General features: G+C 44.9%; 1 protein-coding gene across 2 annotated transcripts in view; it reads left to right on the top strand.

Annotated features, from left to right (window-relative positions):
* Nucleotides 1–21313, top strand: part of LOC138513815 (double C2-like domain-containing protein beta) — a 358694-nt gene that overhangs the window by 42669 nt on the left and 294712 nt on the right. The window lies entirely within an intron of this gene.

Genomic DNA, 21313 nt, shown 5'->3' with positions numbered 1-21313 from the left:
ATTCATTTCCAGTTCTTGAGCCCCTGTCACCTCTTTTCAGGTATGTCTGTCAAGGAGGCTGCACAGTAGGGGAAACTGTTGAGGCACCATCTTGGGCCAGGGGCAGAGCAATATAGAAAAGGCCCACGGTTAACTCTAGTGACGCAAGTCATGCACAAGGACAGCAAAAAGAACCGTGTGCTGAGGCGGAATCCATGAAGCACGTAGGACTCATTGTACCTCGTGCTTCAATGCATGTGGGATTCTGCACTTCACTAAGCAGGTGCATTACACCGTGGGATTTTCAACCTCCCCCGGACCCGTTTGAAAGGCAATCCTGCAGGGTGTATTTTGGTGGTCCCTGGGAGAATGGGGGCAATGAGGCAATTTGTGGTGGTGCGGTTAGCAATCCTTCTGCATGTTGTGATAGTTTATGGGGGCAAACATGCAGTGTGTATACAGTCCTGCAGACCGCAGTGTGGTATTAGATGTGAGCAGTGGCGGCTGGTGCATTTTGAAATTGGAAGGGTGCAAATATTTGCCACAAATATGGAAGCCCTAATCAACACAGTGGGGTTCTCCTCCAAGAACACCTTTTGAATAATGGGTTAAAATGGTGCATTATACTGCACACTTTCTGAGAAAAATTCATTGAATGGGAGCATTTCCCAACGTGTTTTCATGATGCCTTTCCCCACAGTATATGCCAGTCTAAAAAACATTTTCATGTTGGCTGCACCCACACATTTGCATGCTGGACACAGCTATATATGCCAGCATGCTCATATATCAACACACTCCTTTTGGTTTTGCCATTAAAAATGCCATACTACAATAACAAAGGATGTCAGGTGCGTAATAACATGTATCATGTTTATCATAGATGCCCAGTAAAAATGCCATGCCACTGTAAAATATTATAGGTAGACTGACGGTACCAACATGACAGTATAGCCACTAATAATCCTTAACATGCTTGCTTTATTATAAATGCTCAGTAAAAAATGTCATGCCACAGTATGAAATAGGCATACTGGCTGTGCCAAAATGCTAGTCTAGTCTTTAATACAATTGTTCATGCTTGCTTTATCATAGATGCTCAGTAAAAAATGTCATGCCACAGAAAGAACAGGCTACACCAAAATGCCAGTCTCACCACGCAATAACACTTTTCATGTTTGCTTTATCATAGATGCCCAGTAAAAAAAAGTCATGCCACAGTATGAAATGGCGAGACTGGCTACACCAAAATGCCAGTCTAGCCATGTAATAACACTTATCATGCTTGCTTTATCACAGAAGAAATAAACAGAATTGGAGCACTAGGATAGGGAATAGCACAACTTAACACGTTTACCTTTTTTAAATATATCAACAAATACTAATCATTGAATTCAGATTCTTTTATTTTCATATCAAATATAAATATAAATTCTTAAAACATTTAGGCAAAAATATTGCCTTACATATTCAATTCACACTGATTCACTCCTACCATTCATTCACTGTTACTTTCTAAAACAAACATATAACACCTATCTCTTTGACCAATTGGTCAACAAAATATCCTTTTTACACTGTGAAAATTCCTCCACTAAATGTTCTGATGGTTCTATCCGTGTACTATTAGTTACACCAATGTATCTGTCTACACGTATTTCGGTTGTCTGTTTGGACATCAATACATTTGTCCACTTCGTAATGCAACCTTCATCAGGACCACTATGGGGAGTTCCATCATCCCCATTTAAACGAGTAGGGTGAGTTACACCCCCTAAAAAATAATATACAATATGAATAATCTAAAAAATTAAAATTAAAAGCCATTCCCTCTTGCTTATTTAGTTACCATAAATGTAAACACATGATTCTAAAAAGTAATCATTGGATAAACATTCCTGAATGATACTTCCTAACATTCTAGCAATGTTGCTTAATGGATTAATCCTATTCACACCTCTTTGTGGTGGTCAACACCATCTAACCCCACCCAGGATGCAAACAAACACAAAATCAACCTCTGTGATTTAACTTTACATTTTTGGCATTATGGATTAATAGTATACTTACTCAAAAACGTCAAACAAAGCGCTTTTGATGACACTTTCAATGCTCAGAACGTGTCCTTGATTCTCTAAGAGAAGTTCTTCAATCTCTAATTAGTGTTGATACAATATTGATCATCAGATGACTCAGGTCATAATTGGCATCCTATAAAGAAGGGAATCTAGATTAAGATCTTCTACTCCAGGGACCTGGACAATCATTAGTCAACTTGATACAGTCAAATACTTACATCCACGTTTGTTCTTATGCGCACATATTCCAAATCCCAGCTTTTTGATTAGGACTTCCAGAGAGTTCCTTCTGTATAGCTGAGTATCTACGGTGGACCTGTAGCGACATAACATATCGTAAGATAGACCATTTGTCACAAAGTTCTATTAGACACGAATATCACCTTATGATATCATCCTATTAAAGGGCATGTGGAAATCCATAGTGGATGTCCTTAGATTATCATCTACCCCCCGTATTCATAGGTTAGCCATGATTCTGTTAGTCTTTTCACTGACCCGCTTCCAGGTTCTCAATGCGCAACTCTCATATTATATAACCCTGTATCATTCTCTGTGAAAAATGCCATCTCATTCTCTGTAAAGCAATCACTCGCCATCCGTCATAATGTAAGTTTCTTTTCTAACAGCTAACAGGGCGCCATTTCGTACACCGCCCTATATACAAACCTTATTTGTCTTCCAGGGCCCTTTTTAGTGAAACTTTCCTTGTATACACCTTGTCAAAGCCCTGCATCACACTTTTTCATATTATATGTCACCTCAGAGCGTATATATTATTCTACACCGCTTCATGGCATTCGTCTCGAGACACACGCGCTTACCTTTTGATTGTGCCTCGCTCTTCAACTCGAATCCCCTTCGAACTCTGTACTTCCATCACATCCGAAATAACAGCCAACGCACAATAGCGCACCTGTTTTAAGCCACATTTCATGAAGCTACAGAGAGGACTAAGCATAGTCCAGTCTCATTAAGAAATAGAATCGGATGTGGGGATCCTAATCTCAATCCCTACGGGGCTGTGCCACAAAATATAGTGCTATATTTAATTTCCTCATTATAATATAGCTCTATATTAATACTACTTTACATCGAAACCACACCTATCACAGAAGCCTAGTTAAAAATATCATGTAACAGTATAAAATGGCTGGACTGGCTGCACCAAAATGTCAGTCCAACCATGTAATACGATTTATCATGCTTGCTTTGTGATAGATGTGCAGTACAAAATATCTCAGCCCCACCCCCTGCCCAAATCAGCATCCCGGTAATATACTAAGAAATGTTCCTGTTATAAAACATATTTACCAAATCACTTTTATTTAATTTCAACTGTTTTCCATCTTACCTCATTTACGAGGCAAGCACACACAAATATAAATAATACTTATAAAAAGCCTAAAAACATTATACAAGCCGCGTCCTATAACACAAAATTGTATAAATCAAAAAAGGCAAATTGGTGACAAAATAATATCAACTAACAAATTCAAAACACCTGGCCATCCCTATCAGGGTAAGACCTAATGATGTGAAGAAAAGTGTATATCTAAGCATAAATATTCTAGCTACACACATAAAACACCTCTCATAACAATTCTTTAATTTAATTTTCACGAAAAAAATGTATAATCTCATCCTACATTGATTTTTTTCTGTGAATTAATCACTAATAACCCACATTTCCTTGATATTAATCAATATTGAGGTAGTTGACATCAAATTGTTGTTTCATGGTGTGTTTTTCGTAGAAACGCCTTCGTCAGGGCCTATGAGAACTTTTCTGAATCTCTGGACATTGCACCCAATTGCGGATCATGTTCCAACATTAGTTCAATCAATTAAATCCCAACGAGCTTTGAAAATGTACAGCCTCCTGTAGGCATTGGTACCACCAATTGCCAAACAGACACTTCGGGTTCTCGCACCCGCTGTCTTTATATTTACTTAATAATTAAAGTTGCTGCATGATCACAATGTCAGCATCATTTGGAACTTCATATTGCCAGGAGGTGAATACAGCACAATTCACCTGGTGCTCACATTATTTCTTTTGTTTTTAAAGTGCTTCAACACTGAAATACTAAATTCGTCTCATTTGGGCTCTCATAGTGCAATACTGCAACGTCTTCATCACGAAAGGAAAAGCGCTACCAAAATCCCACTCTAGCCAAAAACGTACACTTTCCATGCTTGCTTTATCACAGATGCCCAGTAAAAAACACCATGAATTGGCTGGACTAGCTACACCAAACTGTAAGTCTAGCCATATAATAGCATATATAATAGCATTTATCATGCTTGCTTTGTCATAGATGTCCAGTACAAACAATGTCAGCTCCACCCCCTGCCCAAATCAGCCTCCCGGGCTGCGACAAATCCAAAACAAGCACAATCACTTTCTCATTCAAACACATATTCATTTGCTCATTTAAACATACACCCACCCATACATCAAACACTCGCTCATTCACACATGTATACTTCACACATTACAACATACATATCATGCATACAAAATTCTACACTTACATTCAGCACTGGTCTCCTTGCCGCACCACCAGCTCCCATGACTAGGGCCCTCCAGCCGCATGCACAAGATCAGGAAGCACGGAGCGCTTCCTAGTTCCTGCACATGTGTGCAAGAGCAAGAGCACCACATTGTCAGCAACCCATTCAGACTGACTGTGCGGGGAGGTGCAAGAGCGCTCCCTTGCACATTCAGACATGCAGTTCCCCATCCTACATCCCCAATGGCCATACAAGTCTGGGAAAGCAAGACACCCTCAGCCTTGCATGGCCCATTGACGTGCATGCTGCGGAACATAAACTTTCATAGGAAAACCACGTTTCCCTCTGCAAGTTAACATATGGGGCCTCCCTAATGGATGAGGGTACGATGGATCGGCGCCCCCTCGCCCTTTTTGGATGAACCAACACGGGATGTCAGACCCTCAATCTTAAACTATGACATTTAGAAAAAAGGCCCCAACCCCACAGCGTATATTATGGTATTCCCTGGAGGACCGAATCCTGCATGGTATAGTCTCAGGTTCCCCGTGAGGACCCCATTCTGAAAGACAGAGTGTGGTGTTTCCAGGTGGGATTAATCATGTCAAAATACAGTGTTGTGCTCTCTGTGTGCCTACAATCCTGCAGCATGCAGTTTCCTGTTTCATGGATCCCTAAATTGTGACATGGTGTGAGGTATTCCCTGAGTTCCTTCTTCCTGCTGGTATTCCCAGGTAATCACAGTCCCGATAGAGGGAATTGTGATATCTCCTTGAAGACGCATTATGTTGCACGCATTTTGTCATTCCTGTGGGTCCTAATTCGGCAGCAGTCAGTGTGATATCCTCTGCTGGGGCAGAGAGGAGGAGCGGCGATCCTGCAAGATGTAGTGTGTTATTCCCTGCGGTAGAAGTGTTGCTAGGGGATGACCCAGGTCTTTTGGTTGTAGCCCCAGATAGAAGCTCACAGGCAACAACCAAAAGGCTAGCTAGCCCTGAGTTCTGACAATCCCGACAATAGCATAGCCCCGGATCTTTTCCAGGCCTAGCAACACCCCTGGTAGGAGGCAGAGGGCACAAATAGTACACACTGTAATTTAGTACTCCTGCGAGATGCAGTTCTGCAGGAGTCAGTATAATATTAACTGTCCTCATCAATTCGCTGGATGTGTTCTAATATTCCCGGAAGGTCGTGTGGGGGGCGGAGGTTAGTGGGCCGATGCAGCAGTAGTCACTGTCTTTTCTCCTGGGTTTGTTTGGGAAGGCGGTAGTCGTGCAGAATGGTAGTTTGTGATTTCCTGGCAGACCAATCCTGCAGGGTGCAGTGTAGTATTACTTCTGGACCAAGACTGCAGGATGCTGTGCGACATTACTTCTGGACCAAGACTGCAGGATGCTGTGCGACATTACTTCTGGACCAAGACTGCAGGATGCTTTGTGACATTACTTCTGGACCAAGACTGCAGGATGCTGTGTGACATTACTTGTGGACCAAGACTGCAGGATGCTGTGTGACATTACTTCTGGACCAAGACTGCAGGATGCTGTTTGACATTACTCCTGGCCAAGACTGCAGGATGCTGTGTGACATTACTTCTGGACTAAGACTGCAGGATGCTTTGTGACATTACTTCTGGACCAAGACTGCAGGATGCTGCGTGACATTACTTCTGGACCAAGACTGCAGGATGCTGTGTGGTATTACTTCTGGACCAAGACTGCAGGATGCTGTGTGACATTACTTCTGGACCAAGACTGCAGGATGCTGTGTGACATTACTTCTGGACCAAGACTGCAGGATACTGTGTGGTATTACTTGGCCGCGTGATCTCCTCGCGGGGAAGAACTGCAAATTAGCAGGATGTAGTGATATTCCACAGTGTTGGTGGCAACGAAAGCAAATAGTGCACGATGTAGTGTATTCATCAGAAACCAATTCTCTAGCAGCCAGACTGGTATTCCCTTGGTTCTTCAATCTGCATGATGTATTTGAATATTTCCTGTGGGGTTCAGGAGCCAATCCTTCAGGAGTCGGTGACTTATTCGCTGTGTCCGGGGAATCGTGCAGGATATTGTGTGTTATTCCCTGCTGGACAAATCCTACAGGAAGCAGTGTGGTATTGCTTCTGGGATCAATCCTACGGGTAGCAGTTTGGTATAGCTTCTGGTATCAATCCTGCAGTATTATGTACTATGGTATTTCCTGGGAACTCCAATCCAGAAGGATGTAGTGTGCTGTTCCCTGGGAGCCCAGTTCCATAGAATGTAGTCTTTAATTTCAGCATGATTTAGTTCAGCAGGGCTAGAATTCGGTCTGGTATTGCCTGAAGGGTACCCCGAAGAGGAGGCATGGCGAGTGGGTCAATCATGTACTATGATGTTTTTCATTCCTAGGCAGGACTTCAATTCCACCGGATACAGTGCTGTATTCCCTGAGGGATGCAATCCCGTGGGATGCAGTGTATTCCCAGAAGAGCCAGTGCAAGCACTAGAGAAACTAGACCACTGCCTAGGGTGCTAACCACCATGGGGTGCCAAAGATCAGGGGTTTCGCTCTGCTTTCATGAAGTACAGAATTACAAAAGAGATGGAAACCAATCCTGAGTAAAGTAGCTGCATAATGTAATCCTTCATTTGGGGGTTCCCTGCTGCAAATTACAGTGTTCACATTTCTAGGATTCTCTAACATGGCAGTGGTAGCAGGGCTATTGCCTACTGGCATGATTTTGTGCAGCACAGCATATGCTCTGGCTCAAAGCAAGGAGGCGTAACAGGAAGAAATGTTGACAAAACAACATAGTCAGATCCCAGGCACACACACCAGGTAATTCAAGAGTCAAGGGAGAATTTTCCTGCAACATCTAGTGCCAAGCATGGGCCAGGCGAAGTACACCTCACAAGTTAGAACAGGGAGGCAATGGGGTGAGTGTAGGAGCCTCATGCAAGTTCAGCACACATGATCTCACATGATCTCAGAATAGGTCAAAGTATGCCGTGTTTGCAGCACATTTACTCTGAGAAATGTCCGTTAGCATGAACCACCTCATACATGTAACCTCAGCAAGTGCTGGAAGGGCTACCTCAAAGTACAGACCCCTCAATTGATTTGTTGCAGTTTTTGCTCTCAAAAGCACATAATGCATATTCATGTATGCAACTTTAACAAATACCTCATGAATAAATAGAGTTTATTTTGGGTGCACGTGCAATTTGCAAGTTGACATTTTTTGTATCTTGGTGAATTCACACCTGCAAGCATTATCTAACATTTCTTGGAAAGTTAACAGAGGTGCCCCATTGTAGTACAATGTGTTGTGCTAACTTTTAAAGCAATAATGAACTGTAGAAGTCAAGCCTTGCTGTCATTGCCAGTATATTTAAATCCAGTGCAGAATCTAAGTTCAAGATAAGCATGCTGGTTGAGAATATGTGCATGTTGAGGGTTAAAGTATAGCACTCAACCTGTCAACATTTTATGTGTGTCTTCTGATGTTAAAATAATGGTCATACATTAAACCTATAGTGAAAATGATTAAACTAAATGAACATTTAGGAAGGTCATACTAGACACATGATAATGAAAAAAGGTCTGACACTCTAAATTGGTGTCACTGAAAATCAGGGCCAGAGAAACTAATACTCCACATGTGCTGCTATTGAAAATAGAGGACGCTGATGGCACTTTGCCTGTAGTGCACGGCTGCTCCAAAGGGCCACATTCTACAGCCAAACTGTGCTGCCCTGTAGCCTTGGTACTTGCTCACTGGCTGCCCCTCCTTGGACAGCATGAGATTGGCTGGTGGGCATACTGAGCAGACTTGGCAGTGGAGACTTTTTACATTGGACAAGTATATGTGTATGTGCGTTGGAGGGTGGGTTGTGCGCAGTGCAGAAAGAAATACACTTACCACCCCATCTTCTTCACCTGGCCCTTCCACCCCACACAAGTAAGTCTGGTAATAAGCTAAGGACAAGACAGAGTGCAGAAAACAGGCGGGTTTGCACAGTTCACCCACTATACCTGCCCCATTCCCCAGCCGGCACACAGCCACTGGTTAGAGCTGCAGATAGGGCAAAAGAAGAGCTCTCCACATGCATGGGAACAACAGGCTGCATGGATCTAGAGCTCATGCTGTATCTGTTCTTTGTAAGTGAGCCTTTCACGGTCACTGTCTATGCTGTGCAAGTTGTCTGTTGAGGGAGCTTGCCCTGCCTCTGACCGTGCTGTACCAGTACTACATTGGGATGGAAACCTTCACTGGCCTTGCACATGCTGTGCCAGTGTATGAGGGAAGCTTGGACTGATTCTGTTTATGCCACAAATGTACCAATTTGAAGTGTGCACGTATCCTTTGCAATCAGGTGCCTTGCAAATGCTGAACCCGTGCATATTTGTGAGGGAAACTTACACAGGCCTTGGCAGGCTGTGCCAGTATCTGTTTGCATGGAACTTGCACTGACCCTGCCCATGCTGTGTCTGTGAGGGAAGTTTGCAGTGACCCTGCACATACTGTTTCTATTTATGAGTGAAGCTCGCCTGGCCTGACCCATGCTGTACTTGTACCTATTGGAAACATGCACAGGCCTGTCCCCTCTATACCTGCACTTTTCTGTGAGGGACACTTGCATTGACTTCTTTTGTGAGGCAACTTCCACTTCACCATGCTGAACCGTTTGTGAGAGAAGTTTGCGATTGTATAAATGCTGCATTTGCTTGAGGTGGAATCTTGCACTAGCCCTGTCTATTCTGTATGTATATTTGGTTCTTCTGGACGCTTGTAGTAACCCTACACATGCTGTACCTGTTTGTGGAAAGCATGCACTGGCCCAGCCCATGCAGTTCCTGATGGATTTTGAGGAAAGCTTGCAATTGCCTGGTCTATGCCTCAACTGTGCCTTATCTGTTCTGCTTGTGAGGGAAGTATGTGCTCGCCCTATGCTTATAGTAACTGTACATGTTGTATTGCTGAAGAAAGCTTGTACTTTTGGAAATGTGGCAGCACTGCTGCCTAGACTGTGACTTATGGGACCTGGAAGGAATTGTGACCTGTTGCCTCCCATGCGGTACCTTTCTGATGCGTGATAGTAGCTTGCAGTGCAGCTGAGCATGATGTGGTTTTTCCAGTGTGTGATGGAAGCTTTCAGTGCTGCTCCCTAGGAAATTCTTGTTCTTTGTACGAGGGTCATTTGCATGGACACCCATAGGATACCTTTCCTGTTTGTCAAGAACGTTTCAGCTTCTGCTGCATGTTCTCTTGTCTCTGTCTGTGAATAAAGTTTCCACTGTTTGTGCCAGTACTGTAGTGAGTTAAGGATGCAGTGTGGCACACATTCAAGAAACACAATTAATGATTTCACACAGCAAACTGAGTATTACCAAGAAGACCTTTTAGGACAGTCTGTGAGACATGTGACATTTAAAGAACCTTGGATCAGGAAAATGGGTTACAAGTACCAGCTGCGCAGTGCAATCAAGCCCCTATTGAGGAAGCTTGGTGAACTTTCACTGCATCTCCATTTCATTGCGTGGCGGCCTGGCTGGGAGTCAGAGCCACTGTCCCATTTTCCTATACAGCCCGAATGGCAGCCCATTGGTGGTCCTCAGCCTACTTAAAGAAGGTTCACCAGGTGGATTCTCTGAAACACCAGGTGGTGCTTTGGGTAATATACCACCTGCTTGGGGATGGTGGGGATTTTGCTCAATCCTGTTCTCATCTCCATCCCTGAGATGGCAAAGTAATTCCAGCCACTGGCCTGTTCATGTAATTAGGCAAAGGGTATTTCTCTGTGATCCCTGAGACCTAGAAGGAGGATGTGAGGGGCCTACCATCACCCAATGCTAGCAGTGGTGGTAGCAAAGCTACTGACAGCCACTAGCACCCTCTCACTTTCAGTGACTTCAGCAGCTGTTTCTTCCACTCTCTGGAGATTTACTGGCTGCGGGTGGGGCAGGACAGAGCCACAGCAAGCAAAGCCAATGGTATTTCAGTCTTCAAATCGGGGATGCTCGCAGAGAGAAAGTGGGGTTGGTGGAAGGAAGTGATAGTCTCCTTCCAAAAATCTTTAAATGGACACCTACATCATGTTAATGTTAAGGGATATTTGTACCGTGCACTATCACCACCGGAGTGGTGCCCTGGTGCTCTGGCAGCTCTGAAAAAAGGGGAGGGAGAGAGTTAGTGGGAATAGGCTGGAAAAGGGCAAGAGAGCAGTGATGTGCTGTTGGCAGCCTCAACCCAGTAACTACCTAGGCTAGGTTTGGGGTGTTTTCCAGTCAGTAGCCGGCATGTGCTGTTGTGCGAGTCTATGTGTGGTTTGTTTTGTTGTTGCAGTGTAGTGAGGTTGGCGCGGATTGTTGTGTTATAGGCTTGTGGTTGTGTTTGGTTAGAGTTTGAGAGGTGTATGTAGAGGGGTGAAATTGTTATTGGATTGGTTAATTGGGCAATTGCTAACAATCACAATTCTATCTAAGTGTGGCATATGCTGACCTTCACAATCCCTTCTAGTTCCGATGTGATGCCAGCTGACCTTCACAATTACGTCTAGGTGTGGCATATATCAATAATCGTACTTCCATCTAAGTGTGTCTTATGGTAACAATCACAATTCTATCTAAGTGTGGCATATGCTGACCTTCACAATCCCATCTAGTTCCAACGCCGGATAATTTTCACGATTACGTCTAGATGCAATGCCGGCTAATGTTAACGATTACGTCTAAGTGTGGCACATGTCAATTATCTTAGTTCCATCTAAGTGTGGTTTATGGTAACAATCACAATTGTGGCATATGCTGACCTTCACGATCCCATCTAGTTCCGACTCTGGCTAATGTTCACGATGAAGTCTGGGTGTGGCACATGCTAACATTCACAATTCCATCTGAGTGTGGCATGTGCGAAAACTCCTACATGCTAATATTTACATTTACATCTAGGTGTGGCACATGCTGACATTCATTCACAATCCTATCTAGATGCGACACCAGCTAATATTAACGATTATGTCTAGGTGTGGTACATGCTAATAATCACAATTCCTTCTCAGTGTGGCATGTGTTAATAATCACAATTCCTAATGCAGTGTAGATATGGCACAGGCTGGTCTAACTGTGGTACTGGCCGACATTCACAATCCTATCGAGTTGTGACGCAGTTAAATGTTCACAATTTTCTTTGAGTTTGGCAAGTGCTAACATTCGCAATTATGTCTAGGTGTGATGCTTTCTATCATTCACAATTCCATCTATGTATTTAAAGTGGCTCAGGATAGCCCAGAAAACTGCCTCAAAGAGGCACACATGGGTGTGTTTGTGGGTGATGAGGGTCATTATTTTCAATTCTACTGATATCATAGATTTTTCATGACTTTGCCTAATTGTATTGCTGCTGCCTGATCTGTTCATAGTTTCTATTCCTGCCTGTATATTTTATGTTGTGCGTGTAAGAGAAAGTGATTTCGTTTTCCCGTATTATGAAAAGGACTAAAACATTATTGAGAAACTGCAGCTTGTGAACATGGTAGCAAGACATGCATGTGAAGTAGTGAAGACACATTTGGGATAAGGGGTTTCTATAGTCAGGATACATGGGGTTGGTAGTGAGGACAGCAAAATTACTGTTCGCCTAGGGTGACAAAAACCCTTGCACCAGCCCTAATCACCAAAAGGCCTTTATCCTCATTTAGTGGTTTATTCATGTTCTAATTCAGTCAGTCATTCTGTTGGTTTATAAAGTGACTCATGCAGAAGCATTCTACTTCATGGTGCCTAGCGGTGTGATCAGTGATCGAAGTGAGGGGGAGCGGATGGGAGCGGTGCTCCTGTACTTTTTTTTTTTCTCCATTACCATTCCTATACTTTTATTGTAAAAAGAAACCGCTCCGGAGCGTTCCTTTTTAAGGTAAAAGTATAGGAACGGTCGCAGCACTGCACTGCCTATTGCAGGCTGCAGACAGTAGGCTGATGGCAGAGCCTTGGCCCACGCCTGCGCATTGAGGTGCAAGCCTATAAACACTATGCGCAAGCGTGGGCCAGTGACCAGCAGTCTCTGTCGGAGTTGGACTGCACCAGGCCTAGAATTTTGTTACCTGTAGGCTGCACTGAAAGACAGGTAGGTAAAGGGGGAGGGGGACACAGACGTAGGTGAGTGCAGTGGGTCGTGAGAGAGGGACGGTTGGTTCAGTGCCGTCCGTCTCTACCCGACCTCGAGCATATTTTATTTGGTGCAGGCGGGAGGTCAAGGCAGGCCAGGTGCTGGTTCGGGAGAGAAGGACGGTTCAGTGCTGTCCCTCTCTCCCAGGGCTGGACTGGCCCACCGGGACACCGGGACTTCCCCCGGTAGGCCTCTGGGCATAGGGCCTCTTTTCTTCTTCTTGTGGAAGGATACATGCTCAGAGCAAATCACCAGGCCAGCCTGGGAGGTTCGCTCTAAACTGGCTGCTGCTTTCTCAGGCTGCTGCAGTTCTGTGTGGCCGGGCATTGAGACGGCAATGCAGGGCCGAGCATTGAGAACGTGCCCAGTGCCCTAGTTCTGTCTATGCTCGGATCACATGATATGCAATGCGCAGGCATCCTGGGCCATCTGTATTGAGCCGACCTCAGTGCGGCTTCTGTCTGATGAAAAGTGCTCTGACGACGAAGGTGAAGGGAGCTCAGGAGCTTACCGCTTGCTGGCTGCTGCTACTTTGCTATTCAGGTGAGGTGCCAGTATATGATTTTGTGTTTTTGGGACGGGATTCTGAATTCATGCCCAGTCAATCCTTACCCTCTCTTTTGGAGCTACCAACAGTTGCCAGAACCCTCCACACACACACAATTTAAAAAAATCAACAGGCAGAATAGCCGAGGAGCATCACACCCACCTTAGGAAAAGGACGCATGCCACATGTCGTGAGTTCGATGCCATGGTGGGTCAACTCAGCGCTTCACGTTGCCATGTCGGTAAATTGAGCACCACATTGTATTGTGGGTAATAATTAGGGTAATAATTACAAATGTTACCAAGCACTCTGAAACAGGATTCAGGGCAATGTACTATATAAAACTAAAGCATTATGATAAAAAAAAAATAATCTTCAGTCTGAAAACACACAATGTAGGACTATTAAACAGCATACCCAAACTAACATCTGTTGGCTTTGTCAATACTTGCTTGGAAGACAAGTGCTTTCAAGATCAAACATTGATATATGATAGTTTATTTATATAGCGCCTATACACAATGTGTTTCAAAGCGCATTAACAGTTGTTTGCCTCCCATGCCTTATTCTTTACAAATTGAACCCAAATGACTCTCTGGGTGTCATGATGTCGTGGAGATGCACAAAGATCAGTGTCCCCTAGAGTGGATTGCAGGGCAATGTGTATAAACGGGTGAGGTCCCATGGGACCTGCAAGACAGGTGACAGAAAAGCGCCTATTGCACTTTCAGGGCATGCCATGTGACAGGCCCTAGGGGACTTGAAAAACATGTGATACGACTGTGGGTCTCTCAGGCAGGCCCTAAGGGATGTGCAGTTCTTGCATTCTTGGGATGGAACAGCCACTAAGATACTTACAAAGCATATTACAAGAGATGACCTGGTGGCCTGAAAGGTACACAAAGGGCTTTATATATAGATATCCCCCTTGCTCAGAGTACTTGTTGACCTCGCTCTTCCAAGTCAGAGGGCCTTTTGGGGGAGGGTGGCACTACTCATCACAGATAGGCCCTGCCTAGTTGGACTGTTACCATCACCATCTGCTCGCATTGGCACTCTGTTCCTGGCCAGGGACAAATATTGACCCCCGTGGAAGCCTATGAGCTCTGTGGCCACTCACCTCGCCTGGTGCAGAGGCAGTGTGCAGGGACTGACCCGGATGCCCTCTCTCGGAACACCTTACACACAGCAAGCAAGCCATGCTATTATCATGGCAGCCAGCGATAGCATGGACATGGCATCAAAGGCCAGCTGAACTTTTTACAGAGAACAATGAAAGTGTGGTACATTCAGAGCTGTGCATTTTGCAGATGCATGCTCTGGTGTTTTCAAAGAGCAAGGGGGTAGAATGGTTCGAGAGGGATCTAGCCACTTGCTAGTGGATGTAAGCACAGGGTAAATTATAGCAGTAGCAAGTTTGATAGGTAGTGAATAATGGGTAATGGAGTGAAAACAAAAGGGAAGGGTACTTGGTTCTGACTTGAGAGAGGAAAGGTCATGATCTTTCACACAGGACGGACTTGAGCTAGTTCCATGTTGCGGTCACTGTCTTTTCCTGTTTTATTGAGTGCAGACTGCAGTGTAATATGTGTTTAATTGGGGCAGATCTTGTGTTCTTTGTAACCCATATGAGCTGTAATGTAATGGGCCTATGTATGGACTTCCGTACTACCAGCAGCCCTCAGTCACTGTTGTTTTCTCTCTGTTTTGGAAACTGGATGTACAGTCTGCTTGTGCTGTGACGTCTTATTTTGCCACCCCCCCACTTTGACTCATTGTCTTGTTCTTTCAGACTATATCCTCTTTCTCTAGTCTGGCCCTCTTCCACCCTGGTCTATTTCTCTGCTGTGTTTCTTCCATGCCTGTGTGCATTTGTTACGCAGGAGAAGTGATTGCCATTCGCACTTTCTGAGATTCAAAATGGTGCAATATTCATGATTGTCCAAGGCTTTGGGTCTCAACACTCTTGGTCCCATGCTGCCCTTTACAGTGTACCCACTGAACATGCACCATCTAGGTTGTTTATTGGGTTGTATTCTTTCTTCAGAGTATCACCATTGTACCACAATTTCTGGTAGCAAATAGGGTTTTCAGGGACAATACAGGGTTGGACATATGGGTTTAGGATGGTGGAATAACAAGTAAAGGTTGGGGAGACTGGATGAACATTATAGATTAGAGATGTACTGGGGAGCCGTGGAGCCCTACGTTTACCACCTCTGGCACTACATTTCCAATGTTTACCACCTCTGGCACTACATCTCAGAGCGGGTGGTAGTATCCAGCCCCCATGGTTTCCTCTGTCCCTTTCACTAACTCCAAACATGGGACAACGTCATGGAGTTTTGTGGTGATCCTTGTTGTGCTCCACAATAGAAGTAGTTGTTGGTAAGCCAAAACCAGCCTACTTCCACTGGCAGCTACCAGTAACCACCAATGAACTAAACAGCTTTGCTAGTCCCCTTTTCCAAACTACTCTGGTGGATGGAGAAGTCCGCAGACACCCTCATTCCCTTCTTTGTTTCTATTCCGGCTCTTTGCTTCCTGCTCTAATCCTGCATTGCCAGTGTGCAACCTTCCCCCTCTTCTGAAAGGCCAGTCCATCTCTGTTCTTGCTCATAAGCCACCATCCTCCCCTTCGCATTCCCAGGCTCAGTACATCCTCTCACTCGCTACATTATCTGTCTCTCACAGGCTGTCTAGTGATCTTTATGCAGTGCCTGCCGTTCGCTGTGCTTTTCACCTCTTCCCCTGTACGTTTGCTGGCTCTTTCCCCATTCCTAGTCTAGCTGTCATCTCTCCCTCTCTGCATAGTGATCTGCTTCTGTCTCTCACTTCCAGTGTGTGATCTTCTTGCATTCTTAATCTATCACGGCCCCTCCCTTTATCTCGATCCACCCTCTCAGTCCTCTGTCTTTCCACCCCCTCTCACTATTTTGCTCCTCTATTATGTAACTACTCTCCTGTCTCCAACCCTTGACTTTCTTCTGCTGTCTGTGCCACCTATGACCCGCTTCCCTTTTCTTGTCCTGTACCTCTTTCCCTACCTATTCCCTGTCCCTTCTGTTCCATCTCTCCCCACAATAAATGTCTTTTAATTTTCCCTTTTCCATTGTTTCTAGACTCCTCCGTCTCCACCCTTTCCCTTCGACCCTGCCTCCTTTCATTTTGTCCGTGGTAAGGTATCTGTTTTCATGTGGATTATAAAAGTGCACTGGCAGCCCTGAGCCCTGCAGAGTTTACTGAGAGCTCTGGCAATAGCAGACAGCCTTGAACATTAGCAGCCTGTTCAGTCTGGCAGGCCTGCATATCACAAGCAACTAAGTACAAGCAGCCATGCACGTTGCCATGGCCTGTGAACAGGCAGCCACAGAGAGTTGGCCTCATGGGCATTTGAAGTTCCTATGTTAGTATTCCCTGAAACTCACACCCAGTCATAAATGAGAAGGGTACCCAGCTCTGGTTCCTTGGATACCATAGGCCTGCTGGCACTTGTCATATCAGGTCATCAGCCCATGTATAGACCCCTATATCCATACCACCTCCATTGTCCTGTACCCCGTGATAGAGAATAGGAAATCCCTCTTGTTGTCTGGTGCTCCCTGGGTTATGCTGGCTGAATGCATCTGAAAGACTGCCTTTACAGATACACTGGTTAAAATAAGACTTTTTTTTAGACTAGTGCAAAATAGATGTAAGATATGATATGCTATTATTAACCAACCTTCTATATAGTTATTTTATCGCTCCAAGAATGTTGAAATCATTAGCCACTCATGTACATATAGAGCAGTGAGAGGGTGAGGCATGGAAGGAGAAGGTTGCAAATTTAGCTCTATGAGGAATGGGCTGTAACTCTATATTTTATTTATTTGGATATTGTGCTTTCGCCAAAGCACAATATATGTTCATTAACGGTAATGGATATTAAGTGGCTGACATTCGGCTGCATTTGCATTCTGGAAGCAGATATGAGTTTTTAAGACTTGAACATTGAATTGTGTAGAGAACATTTATTTTTAAGAGTGCTGTGATGAATGACTCAAAACTGAGTTACTTGTGCGCACTGCAAGTCACAATGGGGCAGCATTGTGAGAACTTGCCTGGGAAGCCACTTAACGCTCTAGTTTGCAAGAGCTTGCGGGTTGTCTGAACTCAGCCATTTCCACTTCATTTGGCCTTGATATGACAGGAGACGGCAGCTTCTAATAAGCATCAATACCCCGTGACTTGGAAATCCATCCTAGTAGCTGGGATGCGTGTTAGAGAGAGGGGTGCCAAACGTGCCACGTTCTAAGAGCCACTCTCGCCTCTAAAACACCCAGGACAAAGCATCTCCATTCAATGGGAGCTGATCCGGCCAGTAATCGCTAGGCCGGCTCTTGACAGCCTTCATGTGGCAGCTTAATGGCTGCAGTGTTTATTAAGTAGTTCAACAGCCGCCCGGCCTTAACCGATAGGACATGCTATGGGTGTATGTTGTAAACCATCCTGGGAGTCTAAGCTGCTGGGACCTCTGGTATATTGATGCATGCATTTATATAGCTGTTTTTGCATCACAGCAGGATTTCTCTTGATGATGCTGCAGGGTCTTTAGAAGCACAGTAGTAGGTAGCAATACACACAGACCTCTAAATACTGACAGCAGAGCAAAATGTGTACCCGTGTAAGCAGAGCAGTGATCTGAGGACGAACATCATGTCCAATCTTTGTTTGTTTGCTTGGTTTGAAGGGATGGGCTCACGCTCTGTGCTCGTTCCTTCAGTGAAATATGGGGCCACTTTAAAAAACAAATCCAGGGCCACATTTGGTTCCCAGTCCAGCCCTGCTCTCTCCCAACCCGAGCATATTGTAGTCTGCAGTTCAGGCAGTGGGCGGGAGGTCAGGGCCACTGGGCCAGGTCAGGTGCCCAGGGTTGGGAGAGGACGGTTCAGTGCGTACCTCTCTCCCGAGCATATTACACGCAGGTTACTGGCATACAGATAAGGGCCCAGCATGCAGTTCTAATCTCGGCTGTGCCGACAGTTTTTTTTATTCAATAAAAACACATTTCATTTTCTCCCTTCACCTCCAACCCCATTCTATTTTCCAAACGCCCCATACGATACTGGGAGGAAATATCATGGACTGCGCAGGGCCGTATTACCTTGCAGCTTTGGGTTTTTTGCAAAAAGCACAGAAACTAAATCATAAAAGGCACATGGCTTTAAAGAGAATAAAGGCCCGGTTTCTGTTCACTTCACAGCACATTGACACACCCAAACACGAGCGCTATTTAAGCAATTGCCACGAAAAGGCCGGGGCAAAAAGGGTAGAGCTGGAGCCCTTATTTAATGTAGCAACATGCATACCCATGGGTCCAAGGAGACACCACATTGAAAACCAAGCTTTACAGACGAAATGCAAATAATATTAATGCCCGCCAGCGAGGTTCTCTGTATGTCTTTAAAACTGTGGCACATTTTCACCAGGATCCAGTCACTGTTTTCGGCTACCCCTCAGCTATTGCCCAGACACACTGTTTATGACTCGGGGTGCCTGCGTGGTGGAGCAGCTTTGAACCCCCATCAAATGATGGGATTAATTGCAGTTTAATGAGAGCCCGCCCACCTCCATCAAGCGGTGGATGCGGTGCAGCCCTGTCCTCATTAGGGGCCCCCAGGGGAAGCAGAAGGCGATGTTCACGTTACTCAGAGTCATAGGAGAGCTGCATTTTGTGAGCTGGATAGGTTTGAAGCCAGAAACTGGGTCTGGGTCCTGGCTACTTGATTTGACACCCAGTGTGACCTGGGGGGCAGGTTGCTATGTTGCATTTCAGTTTCTCAGCTTCTAGGCCTGACGGTGCTCTGCTGTAGGCGCTGTGAGAGCGCGCGAGACACTGCCTCACCACAGCCAGCTTCCAGTGTCTGTGGCCTGAGGCTTTGCGGACACTGGGCAGTATTAAAAGTATTTGAACTTTACGGAAATCGACCCTGTGTGTTGAAGGGTATTGCGTAGCGCTTGCAGGGATGCCTGCGTGGTGGAGCAGCTTTTTGGAGTTCCTGTTGGTACCAGAAATGTTATCTGCCCTGGAAATTGGGAACTATTGAGTTCAGAGGATAGCGCCCAGAAGCTGAATGTTTCCAAAGTTCTGCGGCAGTGAGACAGGTGTGCTATCTCACCGGTTCTTCTGTCTTTTGTTGCAGAATTGGCCCCTAGATGTGGTGAGATTGCGACCCAAAAAGTGTACATTGAGTGTGCTGGGCAAGTGCAACCAGTGGCAAAGCTGGAGACTAAAGAACACGCATGAGAATGGACGTGCGTGGGACAGCAGGACACCACGGCTGTCAAGAACAGTTTAGGCTGTGGGTGAGCCTAGAACAGACAGGGGGAAAACAGGCTCGGACTGGCCTAGGCAACAGGCCCGTGGTCAAACCAAAAACACAAAATGTTGGCATGGACAGTTTTTTTTTGTCAAAGTGGGCCACTTTTGGGGCCAATGTGGGCCAGTTTGATGAGTTACTTAACTATGCGGATAGTAGTTTTTACCAGTGTTGCTGAATGAATATTCATTAAAATGCACAATGATCCCATTTTATTAAAAAAACTCCCCCTTGGCTACTATTCAAACAGTGTTACAAAAGGAGTGAATTCCCATTTGCAACTGTGGGCCACATCTTCATTGGTGCCCGGGACAATTTTATGGCCCAGTCCCACCCTGGGGGAAAATTAATACAATTGAGAGCAGATGGCTGAAGCTGGAGAGCACATGAACCCAGAGCATTCGCAGACTGAGGGCATCCATTGCTTTTCTTACCTCTGCAAGCAGAGCCAGGCGCCTAGAAGCTATCCATCAATCTGGCACTATAAACATGCTTCTAAAATCGAACAAACACACAGGCGAATAATTTAACTGCATTATACTGGGTAATACAAACAACACCACCCCGCCCCCTATTTTTTAACAATATAATGGGAGTAAATGTTAATTACACATTTTCAAAGTCCTCTGTAAATGTGAAGTGATTCTTATCTTAATCCAGTCCCATGCAGCTAGAATGAGAATAATTTTTAGGGCGTGGGTGGGGTTGTTGAGATAGTTTGCTCATGTTGCCCCCGAGGACACTGATCCAAGGCCCCCCAAGTCAGAGCACCAACGCCATCTCCTGGGATGAACAGCCTCGCCCAGGCAGGGTGCGGGCGGGAGGTCAGGGTCCAGCCAGACCACCCATAATGTCTAATAACTAAAGTTTGCTTTGATGTCCTTAGTTGAATATTCTTAAAACCATACATAACAACACGTCACGCCGGAGGTTTGTGACGAATCTCCAAACCTAAGTGAGTTTATGACACAACGTATTTTATTGTGAGTGTGTCTTAAATCGCTGAAAATGAAGTGGGTACATAGATATTTTGCCTTTTGCATCTTATTGTTTCCCATTTTGGATGTGGAAAATAAAGGGTACACAGATATTATTTTGGCCCAAAATGCTGCTATACGAATTTACATGTTGTCATGATGCTTTACTGTGCAATTTGTGTATTTTGCAAGTAAACTCTATAGGACAGTATTATTGTAGGTCTTGATTGACACCCAAAACTTAAATATTTGTTCCAAGTGAAGCGTGGAAAAAGGTGGCTCTGCCCAAATTACACAGTGGGTTAAAATCCCTGTTCACTGTTTAGCATAAGTGTGTGATCCTGGGCATATAATGTAATCTCACCCTGAATTCAACTTCAAAAATGTTAGTGCGTAAAAGTGATTACATTTACACCCTTACAATAGGACTTGATTTGACAGGTAGACATAGTCCCACCAGCCAATCAGCGCACCGGAGATTCTAGTATAGCAGACTAACTGTGGTTGAGCCAACATTACATTTTCCCCCCTGTTGCTCCCAGCCACTGAAGTCTCTTGGTTCATCCAGAGTACTACCTCATGCTCTGCTATATCCTGCTATGCTCTGATATTGAGTCTTTCACTGCACACCATCTGCCATTCTCACACTTTCTAAGACCGTCAGGTTCTGCAAGAAGTGGGTGTTTTCAGACTTAAAGGAG

The sequence above is a fragment of the Ambystoma mexicanum genome, chromosome 12 (assembly GCF_040938575.1).
Source record: "Ambystoma mexicanum isolate Mex_15411 chromosome 12, UKY_AmexF1_1, whole genome shotgun sequence".
Lineage (NCBI taxonomy): Eukaryota > Metazoa > Chordata > Amphibia > Caudata > Ambystomatidae > Ambystoma > Ambystoma mexicanum.
The sequence above is the reverse complement of the archived record's forward strand: the minus strand, read 5'-3'. Positions and strand labels throughout refer to the sequence as shown.